Source organism: Sceloporus occidentalis, unplaced genomic scaffold, assembly GCF_023333645.1.
Source record: "Sceloporus occidentalis isolate IW3139 unplaced genomic scaffold, rSceOcc1.0.p SCAF_6, whole genome shotgun sequence".
Classification (NCBI taxonomy): Eukaryota; Metazoa; Chordata; class Lepidosauria; order Squamata; family Phrynosomatidae; genus Sceloporus; species Sceloporus occidentalis.
In genome coordinates this window covers 52,199,162-52,218,943 of record NW_028316986.1, presented here as the reverse complement: position 1 = coordinate 52,218,943, position 19,782 = coordinate 52,199,162, and positions in this window count along the sequence as shown.

Here is a 19,782-nt window from a genome sequence, read left to right as displayed (position 1 = left end):
GAGGTGTCAAAGTTTCTCATTTGCAACTCCCAAACTCTTCTGTTTTATGTGCTTATGGGATAGTGTGGACATGACCACTCGCCTCAGAGATCACGGCTGCCCACAGTGCAGAATCCATTTGGCGCCATATTTTACTGAAGTTAGCCTCAAAGGGATATGCAAGCAATTTAGCCCATCTCTCTGTAAATTCTGTAAAAGAAAGGGCCTCTTAACTCAGCCAGTCTCCATCCTTTCAGAAAAGGGGCTAAAACCCCAAGAAACTACATCACATGCTATAGTTATTTCTCAGTTATATTTATATCTGACTTTCTATGAAGGCAATGTGCAGGGCACTCCTCTCCATTTTATCCTCGTAACAACCTGTCAGGCGGGTTTGGCTGACAGACTGAGCTCCTAACTCAGGAGTGGCAAACAAGCATACTAACAATAATATGTAAGTCATAGTATTTATTTGGGGGTGTCAGTAATGCCCTAAAAAGAGCATAGACTTGGTTAATGATAAATGATGGCAGGAGTTCAATTGACATAAAGTCACAAAAGTATTAGAGATGGTCTATTTTCTCATAGTCTTCAGTGTATGTGGGATTTGTTTCTCTCTTTTAAAAACATTTCACATTTTGAGAGGTAAGCTGTAAAGGGTTCATTCTGGTAGAACAATAAAAAATGAAAATATGAAAAAAGTCAGGAAATTACAGAATTTAGAAGCCTGTGTAACTTCTTGGCAGGTCTGTATGCTATTTGTTCAAACTTAACAATTAAGAAGATGTTTAGTTGCTTACATACGATGTGTGTAAGTGAATGTTTAATCATCTATCAGTGTGAAATAATAAGCCATTCAATAATTAATTGATGACATCCAAATTCCATATTCCTGAGCTGTGACTGAGGGTGGGCATTTTGCAGACAAAGATACGCAGACTAATTGCTTAAAGAAGAAAAGAAAGATATTAACATAAGATTTTCTAGCTTCCTCCCAGGAATTCATCATGGTGGGTCTGAGGCTTTGGATAGGATTTACACTGTTAATTCATCACTAATTAATGTTCTAAATTGGACCAATGTGGGAGCATGGGAGGGGAAGATCTATCTATTTTCTAGTGTACAGTAAGGATAAAGGCAAGTGGAAATGTAGTCCCTTCTTTGTGGAGCATGAACAAGTGACTCTATGATGATGGCAAGATGAAGCACACCTTTATTTAATGGTGGTAAATAATGGTAGGGGCAGTCTTGCCATTATAGTGAGGTAGATATCTTAGGTGAGATGTCTGGGGTGCTATGAAAGGGCAGTAAGGGCTTACTTAATTTATTTTTTTCTTCCAAGAAGTGAATGAGAAGAACTTGTGAGATTTCTGAACTCAGAAGCCATAATAACTATCCTAGATTTCTGATTTTTGGGGTGTGTATGTGATTACCTGCTCTGCTTCAGGTAGAATAATTCCTTGGGTCAGTTCCTAATATTTGATGTCATTCTTTTTAGGTAGCTGCTCATGCTCTGATTAATAGTGCTAAATAAATATCAGACTCTTGTTCATCTACTGCAAATCACTCAGATATTTACTAGTAGATCTAACTTCATGTTTCCCTATGATTTCCAAAGTACAAGAAGACATTTCCAGAATGACTGGGGCAATCCCTAAATCCAATCCCCTGTTCAGCTTTGGTCTGGCTTTTGAAAAGAATGGGACTTAAGGTTTTGTGTTTTTTGCTATCCATGAAGGGGGGGGGGGGTCTAGAATGGATCCCCTGTGGATAGTAAGGGCATACTGTAGAAAAGAGCCAGCCAAATTCTTCTGGCATATGAGGTAGGATATCCGCAACCTTGGCAGCAAAATGCAATAATACCAAAGTAAACAATGGACAATTTGTTGTCCTGTCTTTGCTCCCAAAATATAGCACTCCATCCCAAATTTCACATACAGAAACTGATTTGTCTGCCTGTTGCATGCTGATAATGGAATACTCCACCAAGGGTAGCAGTCGTTTAAGCAAACAGGACAGGCTATGTGGCACATACAGCTTTGTCCTCCAGCAGAGGGGAATGGCCAGCAGCAGGTCTTCAAAAAGTGGCCATGCTGGGTAGGAATTTCTGTGAGCTGTAGTCCAAGAAGTCATATTTTCCAGGTTCTGAGCAGGGGACTTAGGAAGCGGCCTGAGGGACTGCTGTTGCTGCCTGCCAGCATCTGTTGCTTGCAACAGTTTGCCTTACTTTATCTGTAGGGCAGGGGTAGGCAACCTTTTTGAGCCGGGGGCCGGGTTGCTGTCCCTCAGATAACTGGGGGGCCGAAGCCAAGAAATAAATAATTAAATAATTTTTTAAAAAATTAAATATATAAATAAACCAGAAAAAATGTAGGACAAAATTTTCAAATAGAAGACACTTTTTTGAAAAAAAATGGAGGACACGTGAAAAAATTTTTTTAAAAATGTTAATATAAATGCATGTCTCTGAGGCTTCTTTAGACAATTGCCCCCCAAAGGCCCCGGTGGCAATTGGCGGCAGGACCAGGTTGGGGCCGGTCCCAAGGCCTTGCCGGGCCGCATCCGGCCCGCGGGCCGCAGGTTGCCTACCCCTGCTGTAGGGTTACATCCTCAGTTACTAGTATCTAACCTCCTTACTTCCATCTCCCTCAACTGCCTTCTGGCTAAGCACAAATCTCCAACTGTGTGGCAATCAAGGCTGCAGAATCAACTGAGGTTATCACTTTGCCTTGACAATAATAAATAAATAATAAAAATAAGAAGCACTTATGGACTAGAGTATACATGAGAACTGGAGAGCACATGGTCTAATAAAGAAGTGAAGTAAAATGTAGGTTTCAAGGTAGTTTACATGGCCTATGATGGTATTAAAGACGAGTATTATCAGCTGTAAAAAAGCAGAGATGTAAAATGAGATGTAGGATCAAATTCTTTACTCACCTACCTGGGAGTAAGCTCCAATGAAATTGGTAGGACTTACTTCTGAATAGACATACCAATGCTTGTACTGTTACTTATGCTTATAGACTAAGGACTTCATCACACGGGGGGAGGGGGGGATTGGTAGTTTAAATGAGGATTATCCCGTGAAAACTGTGAAATCGCACTTAAAACGTGATTAACATTTTCACACACAGGAGTCATTATAACCAGGCAATAAACAGCAGAAAAATCCCAATAAACAGAAAATCCTATGAATGATTTGTTGCTGTTTATTGCCTGGTTATTCACGGGTTAATGGCACTTTAATAGCTTTTCAGCGTGACATCATATGAAAACCTTTATCGCAATTGTGCGATTTTCATGGGATATTCCCAGGATAATGGAACTTTAATTGCAACGTTGTGTGAAAGTCTTAATCACGAATGTGCGATTTTCACAGGGTAATCCCCATTTATACTTCCAATTGTTCCCATGTGATAAAGTCCTAAGAATGCAGTTCCAAGCTTTAGCTTGTTGACAGATTTTATTAATTATATTTATCTTGCCTTCAGTGAGCTCAGTATAGTCTTCATGGCTCTCCATTTCTCTACTTAGTTCTCACAATAGCCCTGTGAGTAGGGATGTATGAGAAATTTAACTTCAGTTTGATATTTAATTGGCTTGGATTCATGGAGTGGACAAAATTCATGCTTTGAAATCCTCAACAGATGGCTGCAAGATGCACCTGAAGAATATATTTCACTCAAAATATTGTTTAAACACACTTCAGTCAGTTGTGTGGAGGGAATGTGTTCAAGCACTGTGTACAATATAAAATACTATACATAGCAAAGCAAAGGTTAGATGTTAAACATACACACACACACACCACAACATCATACATCTGACAGAAATGGACATAGATTGTACATAGAGGTGAGAAAAGGAGACCATCTGCAGATGCTAACTTTCTGGATATCCTCATCCCGCTGAGAAAGATCACTCAGAGAGAGCGAGAGAGACTGTGATGGCCAATGATCTTCAATGGCTTTTGTGGTTTAGTGGGTACTTGAAGGCAGATCCCTCATGTCTCAGTCTAAGGATCTTAACTTGGCACCACACTGGCTCTCAGGGCTGACATTACAGCCCAAGATGTTCATTGTGCACTGCAATTTGGTTCTCCTTCCATGAAAGTCTTTACCTGAAAGCAACATATTAGCTCACAGTGATGCAACTGTTTACTTGAAGAACAATAGCCTTGAAAGGCCCAGGCTGTGTCTCCGCTGGAGGCTGCCTTCAAATTTCACACGTGAAGCGGTGGAGTGAGATGTCTAATCCTGAGAGGCCTTGAAATAAGCTTGGATTTGTGCCTTTCCAAATTTTGAATGGAACATGGATTCCATGTGTGATATGATCAATAACTATGGTCACATACATAATATAAAGTATGCATGTAGTTAGGAAAATAATACTCTATACATGTGTAGATGAAAGCATTAATCACACATCAGAGCTTGGAAGCAGTTGTGCTACTTGTTACTCATCTCTTTTTCTATTTTCTTTTGGGAATAAGGGCCAATGTCATTATTTTAAAATGTTTTAATAAAAGTGAGACAAACATTAGGTTTTAATATCAGTAAAGCTCACTTGTTATGGCAGAACATTACTTTTAGGGAAGATTAAGAGGTTGTCCATTTCTGGTATAAATTTTTGTTATTCATGAGCATGAGTAACATATCATTTGCCAAAAACACACAAACAACAAGGAATGCACTGGTTTTAAAAACAAGATTTTCAAGCTCTGCCACATGTACAAAGCCAACACATCAAACTCAGAGATTTTTCCAACTGAAAATAATGCAGGAACAGGTTCAGTTTCAGAAAATTAAACTTGGGAATGGTTAATGTTTTGGACTGTGGCTCCCATCTGAGGGATTTGAAATTCATCATTCAAAAGAGCAACTTTTTAAGCTCTGTAAAAGGGGTTGCCTATTTTGAGCACATAGGCTGCAATTAATTCTCCCTCCCTTATTATAACAAATTAGTACTGGCTGGTTTAATACTTACTCTTCTTGCAGTTGCACAATGGTAGGAAAAGAAGGCTGGATTGATCCCTCATTCCTCATGTCACCAGTAGATTTTGGTCTTCAGGTTCCTTTAAGATTCATATCAAGCCACAGAGCCATAGTGAATTGGGGGTGAGGGGAGGAAGGAAGGAGAGAGGGAGAGAAGTTCATTTCCTGTCTTCCTGCCAGAGGTCCTTAGAGGAATTTTCAAAAGATGTATTACTGGCAGCTGACAACTCTGTTATCCTCAATTTAAATTTATTCTCATTAGGGGATGCTCTTCTATCATTAGGCACCCTGTGCTGTATGTTAATAACTCTCTGTCTCAGTGTGGGATCTTTGGCATGACTGAGGCAGTCCAGCGTACTCTCACTGGTGTTTTAGAAATGCAGCAAAATTCTTTTATATTTCATGACTGGGGTGGATAGCAATAGCAGTAGCAGCTTCATTTATTTACTGCTTCATAACACACTAAGCAGTCTCTAAGCGGTTTACAACTGTAAGCTAATTGTCCCCAACAGATTGGGTACTCATTTTAGCAACCTTGGAAGGATGCAAGGTTGAGTCGACCCTGACCCCTGGCTGGGATTGAACTCGCAACCTTGTGGTTTGTGAGTGAATGGCTGCAGTATTGGCATTTGACTACTGCGCCACCAGGGCCCCTGGACGGGTGGATGAAGGTAGAAATCTTTGATGCACAATTGTCAAAGGTCCTCCAAACATATGGGCAGGATACAAACCGCCATATAGTACGTATTCTATACGTACTAGGGTTAGGAAGGGGCGGTGCTTCCGCACCCCCCTAACCCTAGTACGTATAGAATACGTACAACATGGCGGCGCCCCCTCCACATGGGGGCCGCCATGTTTACGTACTGGACGCATAGCGTCCAGACGTGTCACGGCGCCTATGACGTCGCTAATGCGCCAGCGGCGCCTCACGACATCATAAAGGCGCTGCAAAAAGAAGCTCCGAAATGGAGCTTCTTTTTTGCTCCGCGCGGGCGCCACGCGGTTTGGCTGCTGCAGCTCCCGTGCGGAGCAAATGGCGCCGGTGGGAGACCGTCGCAAAGCAGAGGTCTGTATCCCGCCACGGTCATTTTGGTCATTATTTCTTCTTCATTTTTACCCCACTGTAACTGAAACTTCAGCTAGGTCTAAGCACATATAACTGACATAATCACACATTGCTTCCTTGTTCCTCTCTTCCTCCACTTCCCAGAACTTGAAGCAATTACTTTTGAGTCTATAACCCCTAGAGACTTCTAGCTGGCATAACTAGTGACCATGCTGGTTGGAGGGTTCTGGAAATTTTAGTTCAAAAGCAAGTTTTCCATGCTTTGCTTCGTCCTCTGTTGTTTCATTCTGTGTTGAATTTTAGATTGGAACCTCTTCAGGGCAAGGTGTAGTATTCTTATACCATGTTAACAACAACAGCTACTCCAACAAACAGAGAAAAAGATGCAACTTTTGGAAGGTGGGGGCAGAAAACTATGTTGTAATTTTTGCTTCGCACAAAAGATAACTTTATAGTCTCCTCAACTTTACAATCTGGTGTGCTAAAAACATTCTTAAAGAATAATACATAAAACTGATGTTTCTGTGGTGCAGGAGCAACACAGAAACTTCTGAACACCTGCACGTTCAAAGATTTAAAATACACACCCCTCTCTTTTTCTCTCCCTTCCCTAAGGATCTCAGAATGACTAAAGGTAATGTCTCTTATAAACTGAAGAGAAAAAATCTGCTGTATATGCAATTGAGTAATTCAGAGTTTGGGATGAGGAAGCTGGCATGTGTGTGGCAGAAGTGAGAGGAGTGTCAAGGTAAGTGAGGTGGGCGTTTAGTACAGAAAGTGTGTTTATTACTGCTTCCTAGCAGGTGTCAGCAGCAGGTCCCTAACTCTCCTCCTCATAAAAATGCCTGCATTCGCTCATTCAGGCCACTTTGATAGGAAATCCAATGAGCATTTACAAGCTCCCAGCCCATTAACGAATGGGTTCATAAAGCAAGAACAAAAGATAATCAATACCCTCCTTGTGGGCAGGGAGGGGAAGGCTGAAAGGCTTTGCTAATTACATACATGCTTTTGGCCTTATTTCACAAGCCTCTGTTGGAAGGGTTGGGTGAGACAGGCTCTCTCTCTGGTGATGGCAGTTCTCTCTTTCTCCCAGGCATGATGAATACGTCTCTTGTAATGAGCTCATCCTTGTCTTTTCCTCCCTCTACATAAGGTGGTGGGGGGAGGATGAGCAAGGAGGGAGCACCACTAATGGCGACTTGCTGCAGTGATCAATAGAAGAGAAGCATATTAAGCAGGCTCTCTGGGGAGAATACCTGTCAATAGGACAGCAGGTGTGGAGCGCAGCTCAACTGCACAGCTGTGGCACTTTGTAAATATCAGGTTGTAATGATCACCCAAGGGGCTGGGCAGAAGGCCCCTCTAGGGAGTTTTTGGCATTGATCACATTTGCATAGCATATCCCTCCCCCACACAGCACTGCACATGAGATCCCCACAGCAAACTATATATTTCAGAATGATGGGTAAGCTTGTCAGATCTCAGGGCCTGGCAAGAGACAAAGATACAAATTCTCCAGTTTTCAGGGGTTCAGGTCTAGGCAAGAGTGAAGGGCCACATGTAGCTCTCCAGCTCACCTAGCAAAGTGTAGCTTTTGCAGGCTTAATAGATTTGTTGCTGCAACTTGCAAAGACTCTTGGGAAGGGGGTTATGGATTTACTTTGTTAGCTTCCTCCTTCTCCCCCAGTCATGGTGCCAAGGCTCACTCCCAGTTCTGATCTGCATCTGCCTTCTAGCTAGAAGCAAGTGGGCTAGATTAAATGTTCCCGTTTCCCTAAATATGTTAGAAAGAATTATCCCCCACCTCACATTTCTTCTTGATCTGGAAACAGCTCTTCAGCTAAGATTTCTCTCTTAAGTTCCATACAGGAAAATATGTCTCTCGTGTCTTTGATAGCACTTAAGGATATCATCAGGGCCATACATAGGTCTCAGCATCTGGCCCAGAAACCTTAGGGCCTTGGACAATTGTGAAGTGGCAAACCTAGGGATGAGGTCTGCTATATATTGGCAGATGATTAAGGAAGGAAAGAAGGAAATTAAGGCCTGTTACAGACAGCCAAAATAAAGCTGCTTCGAGTCACAGTGGAGGTATGGTGTTTCAATGATGCATGCGTCCTAAGAGTCCAGAAGTCACACCAAAGCCACGCTCCAGCCCTAAGGACTGGAACATGGCTTTGGTGTGGCTTCTGGACTCTTAGGACTCATGCATCATTGAAACACCATGCCTCTACTGTGACTCGAAGCAGCTTTATTTTGGCTGTCTGTAACAGGCCTAAGTTAAGCCTGAGAACATTAGTCTAATGCAAGGGTGGACAAAGCACAGCCTAGTGGTTTCATGCAATTATCCAGGCTGTTTTTGTGATTCCTATACCCTACCCTCCCATGGGGAAAAAAGTGGCATCTGGGTCAGTTTCTGTTGCAAAATAAGAGAGAAGAAAATAGAGGCCTCTGCTATGCTTAAAATGGCACAGGGTGTTAAGAATTTAAGTGAAAATGGAAATCTAAGTGAACACCCCCTGGAGGCACTGGGAGCATTAGAAAGCAAACATGGATTTTGTTTTGATGGGGGGGGGGGGGGGGTACAACAGGGGTGTGGCTTTCTAAGGTCTCCTTGTGGGCCAGTGTGGCTTAACCCATAACAGCTACCTATCCCTGGTCTAATTGATAAATAAAGCAGACAAGGTCAACAGGAAAGATACCAAGAAACTCTACATTTCTGTATTTCTGTCGCCCCTTGTGGCACATGGTCACTTGTGCAAGTACAGAACTGGCCTTCTTTTGTCCTCTTCTCCTTCTGAGCAAAGGATAGCACTATTACTTTTCTAGTTCTGCTCTTCTTGTTGACTTTCATGGAGCCAAGTCCCCCATCAACACAGACAAAATGTTGTCTGTAGACCATAGAGCTCCAGAGGACGAAGGCTGAATACACTCTGGAAGTGCATAGAAAAGATTTTCTTTTGGTTTCCTCCCTCATGAAGAATTCTAGAGGCTCCTGCTTGCTCTGTGACTCATCTTCTGGTTAAGACTGAGGTATTTGCTATGTAGAAAAGTATTTGCTTTCCAGTTCTTCACAAACAAAATGGAGCAGAGGCAGGACTGGCTGTCTCATTAGATTCAGTGAGGCAGTTGCTTCAGATGGTAGATGCAGGGAGGCAGCAGCAAGCTATGGGAGGAGAAAAGTATGTGCTATACAACCTAGTCTATGCCTCCTGAGCTGATCTGCTGGCCTCTCATGAAGTGGAAGTCATTGTTCCATCACAAGTAAAGAAGGGAGATTCAACTGTCCATCGAGCTAGTTTTGTGCATTGAATGGGAAGGCACTATCTTGGTCTTTGTTACGGTCAACAAAATACTTTGAGCCAGCATTGTGCACAAATTAATTAATTGGCCCTCTGTGAGTCTGACAGTTCAAGATAGACAAGAACTGACAGAAAGAGGGTTTCTCGGATTAATTTTCAACTCATCCTCTGAAACAGATATATATTAATATCTCTGTATATCATGGCTGCCAGATTACAGTTGTCAACCAGGTACAGTGCTTCAAGTTCAATCAAAATTGTCTGAAGCCTAATTTAAATGTTACGTGCCATACTGTTTACAGCATACACTTAAGTTCAAACTAAGTGAACCTGATATATGGATGTGCAATTTGTTTTAATCATTTTGGGCACTATAGCGTGGAAATCAACAGTAGGATTGCTGTCATCATGTTTGGGGTGCAATTCTTCACTCATGTTGTTCTCAAATGAAGCAATGGCTAATTTTAGCAATTTTCTTCCTGCAGCAAGAAAGTCTTTGATAACAATACAATTTTTGAAGACTACTCACAGTTCAGGATTTTTTTTTGTACAACATTCAACTATTATTTTCCGGACAAAATGCTGTTTTCTAAGGGTCGAAAAATCATTTGCAGATTTTGCATAGAATAAGTCCCAAACTCTGCAAAGGTTCTCCTCAGTTCATGATTCTCCTCTTTACAGCTTCCTCCTCACAGCAAGTTTTTCAATCATTTTCAAATATTATTTCGCATCAAAAGAATCTTAACTGTGCTATTCAGGACATGTTCAAATGGCATCATAACTGTTCATATGGCATTGCACCCTACTTAGAGCCTAGGTATATCTAAAGATGCTCAGAAGAAAGTGTTACACATTGAGGGGCATCATTCTCTCCCCAAGAGGTATTGCCACACTGAATGGAAAGGCATTTACATTTTAGGAAGCACCAGTCCTCTTTAGATGTTCATATGGCCTCAGAATCAAAGGAACCTAAACAGGAAGACTGGCCAAAGATACTGTATTTTATTATTGTAGTAAAGAACATAATGGCACTGCCTTTTTCATTTATAAAAGCCAACTGGACTGATTGATATAGCACTGGCAATAGAGTACTGTCCTCCACTAAACCTTAGCCAAGAGTTTATGGAAGATAGGATGTGACATAACCCTCTCTGTCCTCAACAGATAAGAATGACTGGAGAGTTCAGAGAGAAAGGGCCAGAAGTAAACCAGTGTTGTCTTCCCAGCATCTCCTACCTGGAGCAGCCACCTCACTTTGCCTAAAGATAGGGCAGGCTCTGACAAATATATTGAATCTTCAGTGATGTGAGCTCACTAGGCTAGGAACCTTTCCCAAAACACATTCTGTCCCACAGCAGATTTTTCAGTTATTTCTTTTTACATGTGGAGGGGATCAGTGAAACTATGCAAATCTTGGGATAGTTACTTTCTGGACTACAGTTTTCATAGTCCCCTAGCTAGCATGGCCATTGAAAAAAGGAAGTTTTTCCATCTCTGGGCTTACACACACACACACACACACCTCTGTACATCTATAATGTGGAAATAATTCTATGTTCATACACCTACATGTACAAAAGTCCTGTTCAGCTGTCAAATAAACACACGGAGGCCTGCAGCAGGGATGCAGCAGGTGTGTCCCATCCCTAACACATTTGAAAGGGGCTAATATATCTGGCAGTATTTACAGAACCACAGGACTTATTGTCATTTTTGCTGCAGTAAACTAATACAAATATCCCTCTGGCATTTATTCTCAGGTGTGTAATTCTGCTGTTTCTGCTTAGTGATGCTGCCAAAGTTTGTAATTACTGAGTTCCTAATCCAAACCAGTTCTGTCTATAATGCTTGGCTGCATTACAAAGCAAGAAGAGTCTGTCCCCCAGAATCTTTTCCAGATCAGAGTGAATCCACATTGGAGAACTGGCATCTCCATCTCTCCTGTTGCTGCCATCACATAAGTAACTTGGAAGGGAAAGAGGGCTTGAGGGGTCAGGTGAGGGAGCTTGGGAGTACTGTCTGTTGTGGTTTGGTGGCATTTAGAACCAATCATATTACAATAATTTAATTGGGAACACAACAGGACCTGGACTGTGGGATCCCATCACAACAGGTTGTCATGTTGAGCTGAGTTCAGAATGAAATGTGTGAGGATGAAGATGTTAATCTATTACTGTTCCTGTTCTTTGAAAAGAATAGCATTCTTAAAAGATATCTGCTTCTATAAATCCAAACAAAATGCTCTAGAGCATCCTCAAGAACTTTCTTCACACCTGGTTGGAAAACTTTTGATCCCCTTTGTTGGGTACTTTTCAGCTGTCAGGCTATTTCCATTTATTCTCTTCCCAGGCAAATGGGATGTCTTCTCTAGCCAGTAGCTACCAGCCATCAAATGCCACCATGCTTGGGACTTTATCACACAGTGCTAAAAAGTGGAATTTTATCAGAATAAAAGCCTCTTTGGCTGGTACTTATCACACTATGTCGTGTCTGTCCTACTGCCGCATTGTATTTCATTCGTTACTGTAGTGCACCTTTTCATTGATGAACAAAACCCATCAATAGAATAATAATCTTGCCTCTATTCCATTACCATCTTTGTGCAACAGGTCCCTTCCACTACATTTCTGTTTCTCAGGCAATCACATGGTGTGAGTGGTAGTAATTCAATTCCTCTTCCCTCTTCCCCTTGCAGTGATTGCAGTTGCCAACAACTTCCCAAAGTTAGCTCTTGTGTGCACATTCACACTGCAGTCAGCTTTGGGAGGCAAGTGACAGCCACAGTTGGTTGTTCTTACCCTTTTCCCTGGAAGCCAGCATTTGGTAGTATGGAAAGCAGACCACACGGCCATGCATCACCAAAGTGCAATTGTGGGGGAAAGTGTGATAAGAAATTATGCAAACCGGTATGTTTCCATTCTTAAACTACCATGATTGTGGCAGGACAACAGTCTGATGTGATAATATTCTCAGTTAAGAGTCTTCACTTACTTCCACTTAGGCCCCAAACAGGCAGGCCAAAAGGAGCGGCTTCTGTCCACTTTGGGGGTGTGGCGTTCAGATGATGCATGCCCCCAGAGTAGCGGGAAGCTGCTGTCTAGCCACTGGCAAAAGGAGCGGTGAAAATCCTTTGGAACCACAGTGGCGGCCCACATTCAGAGCAGGCTGTCTAGTCGCTGTGGTCCCTGGCTGATTGTGGGGTGACTGTGGCTGGAGTGGCCAGAGGCTGTTCCAAGCCACCAGTCTGTTAATTCCTTTAGTCCTTTTAAAAACTCATAAGCATCTTTAACTGTAGGGAAGACTAAAAGGTGTTCTCCTTCTTAATACCATAATGCTGTTACTCATTTTTTTTTTTAGCCTATCTAGTTTTGTACAAGTAAGCAAAATAGTCTTTTAAGGGACATGTGGTTATGGGAAAATTCCATTCGCTACTCAGTCCATGACTGAGCCAACAAAGCAGGCTTGGTTTGTTTTTGCAAACAACGATATTTACTGCACTCTGAGAAATTGAATTGCACTTTGGTCTGTTTGTTGGCACTGGGTGCAGAAGCCTAAAGGATGAAATTGTTTCTATTCAATTGGGCTACAACACAATCTTGTAAAAGTGCTTCTAGCAAAAGCTCTTGGTAAGATTGCTGGGAAAACAAAGATGCTTGATAAGAAGCCATTTGTGATCAAGGTGAGGGCACAACACAGTAGTCCTGTTTCTGCTTTGTCTTAATCAGCAGGAGCTACAGTTGCAGAGCTAGGTAAAATGAGCAGAAGGAGGAAAACCTGCCCCAGATGGATATTTTTGTACAATTAGCCTTGTTCGAGGTACATAATATTTAGTGGGCGCTTCTAATCTCTCCATACTGCTGGACAAGTGGAAGAAGGCATTCTAGGGCTTCGGTCTGAAAAAAACAGAAATGGTAAAGGGAAGGAGGGACCAGAAGTTGGAAAATCTGATTTTTTGAATTATATAGCTCTCAGAATTTCCCAGATAGCATCTCCAGGGGCCATGCTGGATATGGGATTCTGAAAGTCTTAGTCCAAAGAAGTAACATTTCCAAGGTATGGGGTGGCTGGATTTGTCATTTCACCTTCTCCCATATTCACATGGTTTAAAGCACACGTTCCCCCCCCCCCCCATCCAATTTACAAAGAAGTTTGTGAAGTCTAGAAAGTTCTCATCAAAAATGAATGAAATTCTTGACCATCTGTATTTCCCAAAATTCAGTGTAAGTATAGTCATTTCTAGCATGGAGAGGACTGTATCTGCCTGCTTTGTAAATGAGAACCCAGTCAGAAAAAAAAGTTGCAGTGATACTTCAATATTGCAAACCTGGGTAAACACATGGGGATTCAGAGTCAGACTTTCAAGTCTAAGCACTGAAACTCTTCCCATTTTTCTTCCACATTCAAATTTTGTAAATCTCAAATTCAAGTTCATTTCATAGCATAGGAGTCAGGATGAAAATGTGCTAATGGAAGAACTTTTGTAGTCTAGTTCACACAATCTGCCTTTTTGTCCCATGGTGGACAGGGAAGTTCCACATTGCCCCCACCACCCGTCCACCCCTGTAAAGTGCAGCATATGAAGCTGTTCAGTCTGGATCTGCTGGTAAGCTTGAGTCAAAATGAATATAGCCCCCCCCTCCCCCAACTGAGGCTCCCAGAGGACTCTGCTGTTGTCTGCTGCTGTTGCTGCTGCTGCCGAAGCGGCTCCTTTGGACTTGGAGTGTAAGAACGGTGCAGCTGTGCACCAGCCCAAGGGATGCTGCCGGCTTCTCCATCTCAGCTCCACAGCAGCGCAGCTGTGCAACTGTGCTGTGTCGCAGTTGGGACAGGGGTGGGATCCTGCTAGCTGTGCCTGACAGCAGAGGAATGACTTGTATGGTAGTCATCCTGTGCTGCAGCATTGTTACATTGTTGAGGGGAGATTATATGGACATGGGGTGTGCACAGCTTGGTGAGGTGACGGGTGATTGTGTTGGTTTGAGCGGAGCTCCTATTGGAGTAGTGTGGGGGCAGGGGGAGATATAGCGTTAGGAGAGCGGAGTTATATCGGAAAGGAAGGCGAGATCGATGCGTAATATCTATCTCTCCTTCCATCCACTCTCCTAACCAAAGAGATCTGAGGGTCAGTCCAACTGTACCACAAACCCTGTCTCTGCTCCTGTGCAATGCCAGGTCTGTAAGGAATAAGTCCCACATTATTCACAATCTTATAGAGGATAAGAGCTGCGACCTGGCTTGCATTACTGAGACCTGGCTTGGGCCTGAGAGAGAAGGGCCTGTCCCAATTGGTCTCAGGGCCTACGCATTCTGCTGGTAATACACTTGATGTTCTCTTTTGTACGGACATGTCTCTGCCCTGTCATGGACGGACCATTTCCTGGTCGAGGCTAGATTCAAGGCATCTACCCAAATCCCCCCCGGGGGTGGTGGACCTATTAGGATGGTCCACCCTCAAAGGCTGATGGAACCCAAAAGGTTCCAAGAAGCCCTAGAGGGGTATATGGTTGGAACTGATGGCGATTCTGTTGATGCCCTGAATAACACCTGGGATACAGATCTCTCCAGGGCTATATACAATATCGCTCCCAAGCGTCCTTTCCAGCCTGCTTCCAAAAAGCAACCTTGGTATACGGAAGACCTCAGGGAAAAGAAGCAGGCTGTGCAACAACTAGATCGCAAATGGCGGAGACACCAGCACTTAGCTGACAAGGCACTCCTAGAGTCTCACTTGAGGGACTATGGAGTGGCAATAAGTGTAGCAAAGCACTCGTTCTATGCTGCACGTATTGCGTCCGCGGAGTCGCGTCTGGCAGAGCTGTTCAGGGTAGTGAGGGAGCTTACCCAACTGCCTCCCTCCCTGAACCCTATTTTGGAACCATCCAAAGCCTGCTGTGACGAGTTCAACAACTTCTTCGCGGATAAAATCTCTCGGATAAGGGCTGATCTCGATGCCAGTATTTCTTCAGAATCCAGAGTAGAGGTCTCCAGAGCTTCCGTGGACTCTATTAAACTGGATCATTTTGAGTCTGTGAGTACTGAGGAAGTGGACAAGATCCTTCGAAGTGTTAGGAAGACGACATGCTCTCTCGATCCCCTGAACGGGGTCACGCTCCCCTTGAAGGACTCAGTTCGCAGTCTGGGGGTGCTTCTGGACTCGTCGCTCCACCTGACATCTCAGGTGGATGCGATGGTCAGGAGCACCTGTTACGCAGCTGATACGCCAGCTGTGACCCTACCTAGGCCGGGGCAACCTTGAAACGGTGGTACATGCTCTGGTAACCTCTCGATTGGATTTCTGTAATGCGCTCTACATGGGGGCAACCCTTGTACCAAACCTAGAAGCTTCAATTAGTACAGAACATGGCAGCTAGGTTGGTTACTGGATGTTCCAGGACTAGCCACATAACACCGATCCTGCAAGATCTTCATTGGCTGCCTGTCTGCTTCCGGGCACAATACAAGGTGTTGGTTATCACCTATAAAGCCCTAAATGGCTTGGGCCCAGGGTACTTGGAGGACCGCCTCTCCCCATATAATCTGCCTCGCACTCTCAGATCGGTCGGGAAGCAATTCTTAAGGGTTCCGAAGACAAGATACACCTCGTCTTCCCAAAGGGCATTTTCTGTTTCTGCCCCGCAGACCTGGAACTCCCTCCCCGACGAGCTCCGCTCTGTCACCTCCCTTGACCTGTTCAGGAAGAAACTTAAGACCTATCTCTTCCAACAAGCATTCCCCCATGTAAGTTGACATTTGTTATTCTCCCCCGTATACAGTTGCTTATCCAGCTAGTTTGTTTCTTTGGTTTATTCTTGTGAATTTTATTGTGCTTTTTACTGGGATGTTTTTATGATGCTTTTATATTGTATGTTTTTATATTGTATACATTTATGCTGTACCCCGCTTTGATCATTTTTTGGAAAAGCGGGCTATAAATAAACAGTATTATTATTATTTATTATTAATATGGGGAGGGAAAAACCACCCCCCAGTGTTTTTGCCACTAGTTTATTGGCAAGCTGCCCAAACCAAATAAAGATGGAATGACCTCAGACGTCCTTGCTCAACCATGGCCAAAGACCTGATAGAACACATTAACACACAGCAGGAGAGGAAGATAACAAGCAGGGGAAAGAAAAATCCGAGCCAAGGATTCAGTGTCTCGTTCCTACTCTAGGGAATGTTTCTGCTTGGACAAACTTTAGAGCGTGTCGGTTCAGTTGTCTTATTCGTGTGGTGTGTGACTGCCGGTAACTCTGTAAACTGACTTGGGTGTCTGAGTGCCTTATTTATCTAATCTACCTAAAGCACACATTGTTGGGAAAAAATGAGAAAGACTGGACACAGCTGAATGGGTTAAATGCAACAACATATAGGGCTGCTCAAAGTCTGTCCACTACTAGTTCTATGCACAAACAAAATACAAATCACATATACTATGGCTGGAGTCCTGTTGGTTAGTCCTTTTTAGAATAGACCCATTGAATCAGTTGTTGAATACTGAATCAACAGGTAACCAAATCCAATTGATTCTATTTGTTTATCCTGTTTGGGAATAACAATAGGATTTAGGCCTGTATTTCATCTGGACAGCTTGCTAGATTACAACTCCCAGAATCCCCTACCAAGCATGACCATCAAAGCTGCTGATGGGATTTTGGGTATTGCTGTCTACAGAAGTCACAGAATTGGAACAATTCCTAAGGAGAGTCAAAGATGAAAGTGCAAAGGCAGGCTTGCTACTAAACATAAAGGAAACAAAAATAATGACCACAAAAGAAATACGTAATTCAGCCTAGACAATGAGAAAATAAAAATAGTTAAAGCGTTCCCATACCTAGGGTCAAACATTGATCAGAATGGTGACTGCAGTTAAGAAATAAAAAGACTAGGAATAGGAAGGGCAGCTATGAAGAAACTAGAGAAGATCCTAAAGATTAAGATACATATCTCAACACTAAAGCTAGAATTGTCCAAGACATATTCCCTATCACCATGTACAGATGTGAGAGCTGGACAGTGCAGAAAGCAGATAGAAAGAAAATCAACTAGTTTGAGATGTAGAGATCTTGTATTATATTTGAGATTAATTGAAAAAAAGAAGTTGGCATCATGAGCTTACATAGATTTAAGTCTACTTCCTCAGATGACCAAATGCATCAGAGGAAATAGAGTAAAGCCTATGAAAACTCATGCTGCCATCTTCTTTCAGTCTCAAAGGTGCTACAAGATCTGCCTACTGATTCTACAGACTTACATGGCTATATCTTAGAATTCATTTGAGACATGGTGCTGGAGAAGGTGTATTGCTTAGGTGTATTGCTTTTTGGACAGCCAAAAAGACAAACAAATGGGTCCTTGAACAGATCAAGCCTGAAATATCCTTGTAATCCATATGACCAAACTGAGGCTGACATATTTTGGCCACATAATAAATCACTAGGGCCTGGGACAGACCGCCTGAAAAGGGCGGCCTGCCAGCAGCGTACTTTCCTCCAAAGGGAAGCCACAGCTGCCAAACTTCATGGCTTCCCTCCAGAGGAAAACGAACCCGGGAAAAGCAGGTTCTTTTTAAGCCGCAGGTGTGGTGTAACAAGTGCACCACTGGTGCATTTGTTACATAAGTGCTGCGTGGCAATGTGCAGACACCGCACGGTGCTTACATAACAATGGCGGAGTCCGTGTACACAGGGCACCGCCATTGTTACTCCATCCATATGTTATAGGTTTAGGGACCATGCAATTGCTGCGCAGTCCCTAACCCTAGAATCGATGCTGGTACACCGCTTGTTGACGGTATGTACCGCGCCAAGAATAGACAATAATGCTAAGAAAGGTGGAGAGTAGTAGAAAGAGAAAGCATGGTAGATGCACTCAGTCAGAGAGGTTTGGGACTTGGGTGAAGTGGAAGGCTTTCACGGCTGGCATCTATAGCTGTTTATGGGTTTTTCGGGCTATGAGGCTGTGTTCTAGAAGAGTTTATTCCTGATGTTTCACCAGCAGCTGTGGCTCGCATCTTCACAGTAGCTGCCGAAACATCCACCAAAAAAAAATAATAAAAAAAAAAATCATGGACTTGAATTTGCAGGAACTAAGCAGAGAAGTGGAGGATAGGGAATCGTGGAGATGTCTCATCCACAAGGTTGCTATCAGGCAGGCTTGACTAGAAGGCAGTTAACAACAACAACAGTCAACAAAAGTAACATCTCCAAGGTGTGATCTTGCCTTTGTCAAGAGGCACCTATAAGTCAGGGGATGGGCAAAGTGCAGCTCCAGCACTGTTTCTGTAGCTACCAGGATCCCCAAGAGCAATAAAATAAAATAAAATAAAATAAAATAAAATAAAATAAAATAAAATAAAATAAAATAAAATAAAATAAAATAAAATAAAATTCCTGTCTAAATGCCCCAAAACCCCATGTAGAGGATTTGGGGGCATTCTTGCCACATTTTGCTTTCCTGTTGTAAAAAAGGCCAATCCTATGTATAAAATGCTCTCCTCCCAGATGGTGAAGTTGTACCCAGGAGGGCCTTTTGGGCTTGACATGCATTTTTTCAAAAAAAGAGAGAAGATTTTGTGTTAGTTAGCGGCAGGTATTCCCATGGGTCCAAAGGACTGCCATTGAGGTTTGTGTCCATATTTCTTCATGGCAGAAAGTTATAGGAGGCTTCTCCAATTTTCAATCTAGCAACTGTAGTAGAATTACCGTTCCTATGTGTGCTAGTTGAACTACCCCTCCTATGTGTCCTCAGCATTAGTTAAGATTGATGGGTAGCAGTCTGATAACTTCTTGAAAGTGACTTATTTCCTACCACATTTCCAGGGAATGCTGGGCTTTCCACATTTCCAGGAAATACTGGTTAGAGGTTTATTAGGGACCCTTTGGTTATAGTTTTTGTCTGCCTTTCCCTTTGATTGCTCACAGTAGACTAACCAGCTGTGCAATTGGAGCAAAACCTAGCAAATGTTGTCTGTTTCAAGCAAAGCACTGGCCTGTGTTTGTCCCATTTTGCCATTCCTTTCTCTAGACTGCTCTGCCTCTTGGTTTCAGTTCTTGTCTCTTTTGCTTTTGTCTCTTACTTCTTTATCTGCCATTTTCACCCCTTTTTCTGCCTCCTTCAACCTTCTCTTTAATTTTCTCTGCCTCCCAGTTCCTAGTTTGTTCTTTCACTGTGACTGAAAGCATTCTTTTGAGGGGAACCTGCCAGTAGAAGCATTAGCTGGAAGCAAAGCTGGGGGCCTCTGAGGCTGTAAACAAAGAAAGCTTGCTGTGGAGGGCAGTGAGCCAGGAGCAGGTCTTGCATTAAGTAGCTCTTTATCAGTCCTGAGGTATGGAGCTTGACCCTTGATGTGCATTAGTCATCACCAACCTATTTGCAATCCCTGTTTACATTCCTAAAAGAAAATGGTGATGTCAGTCCTTCCTGGTTCTCG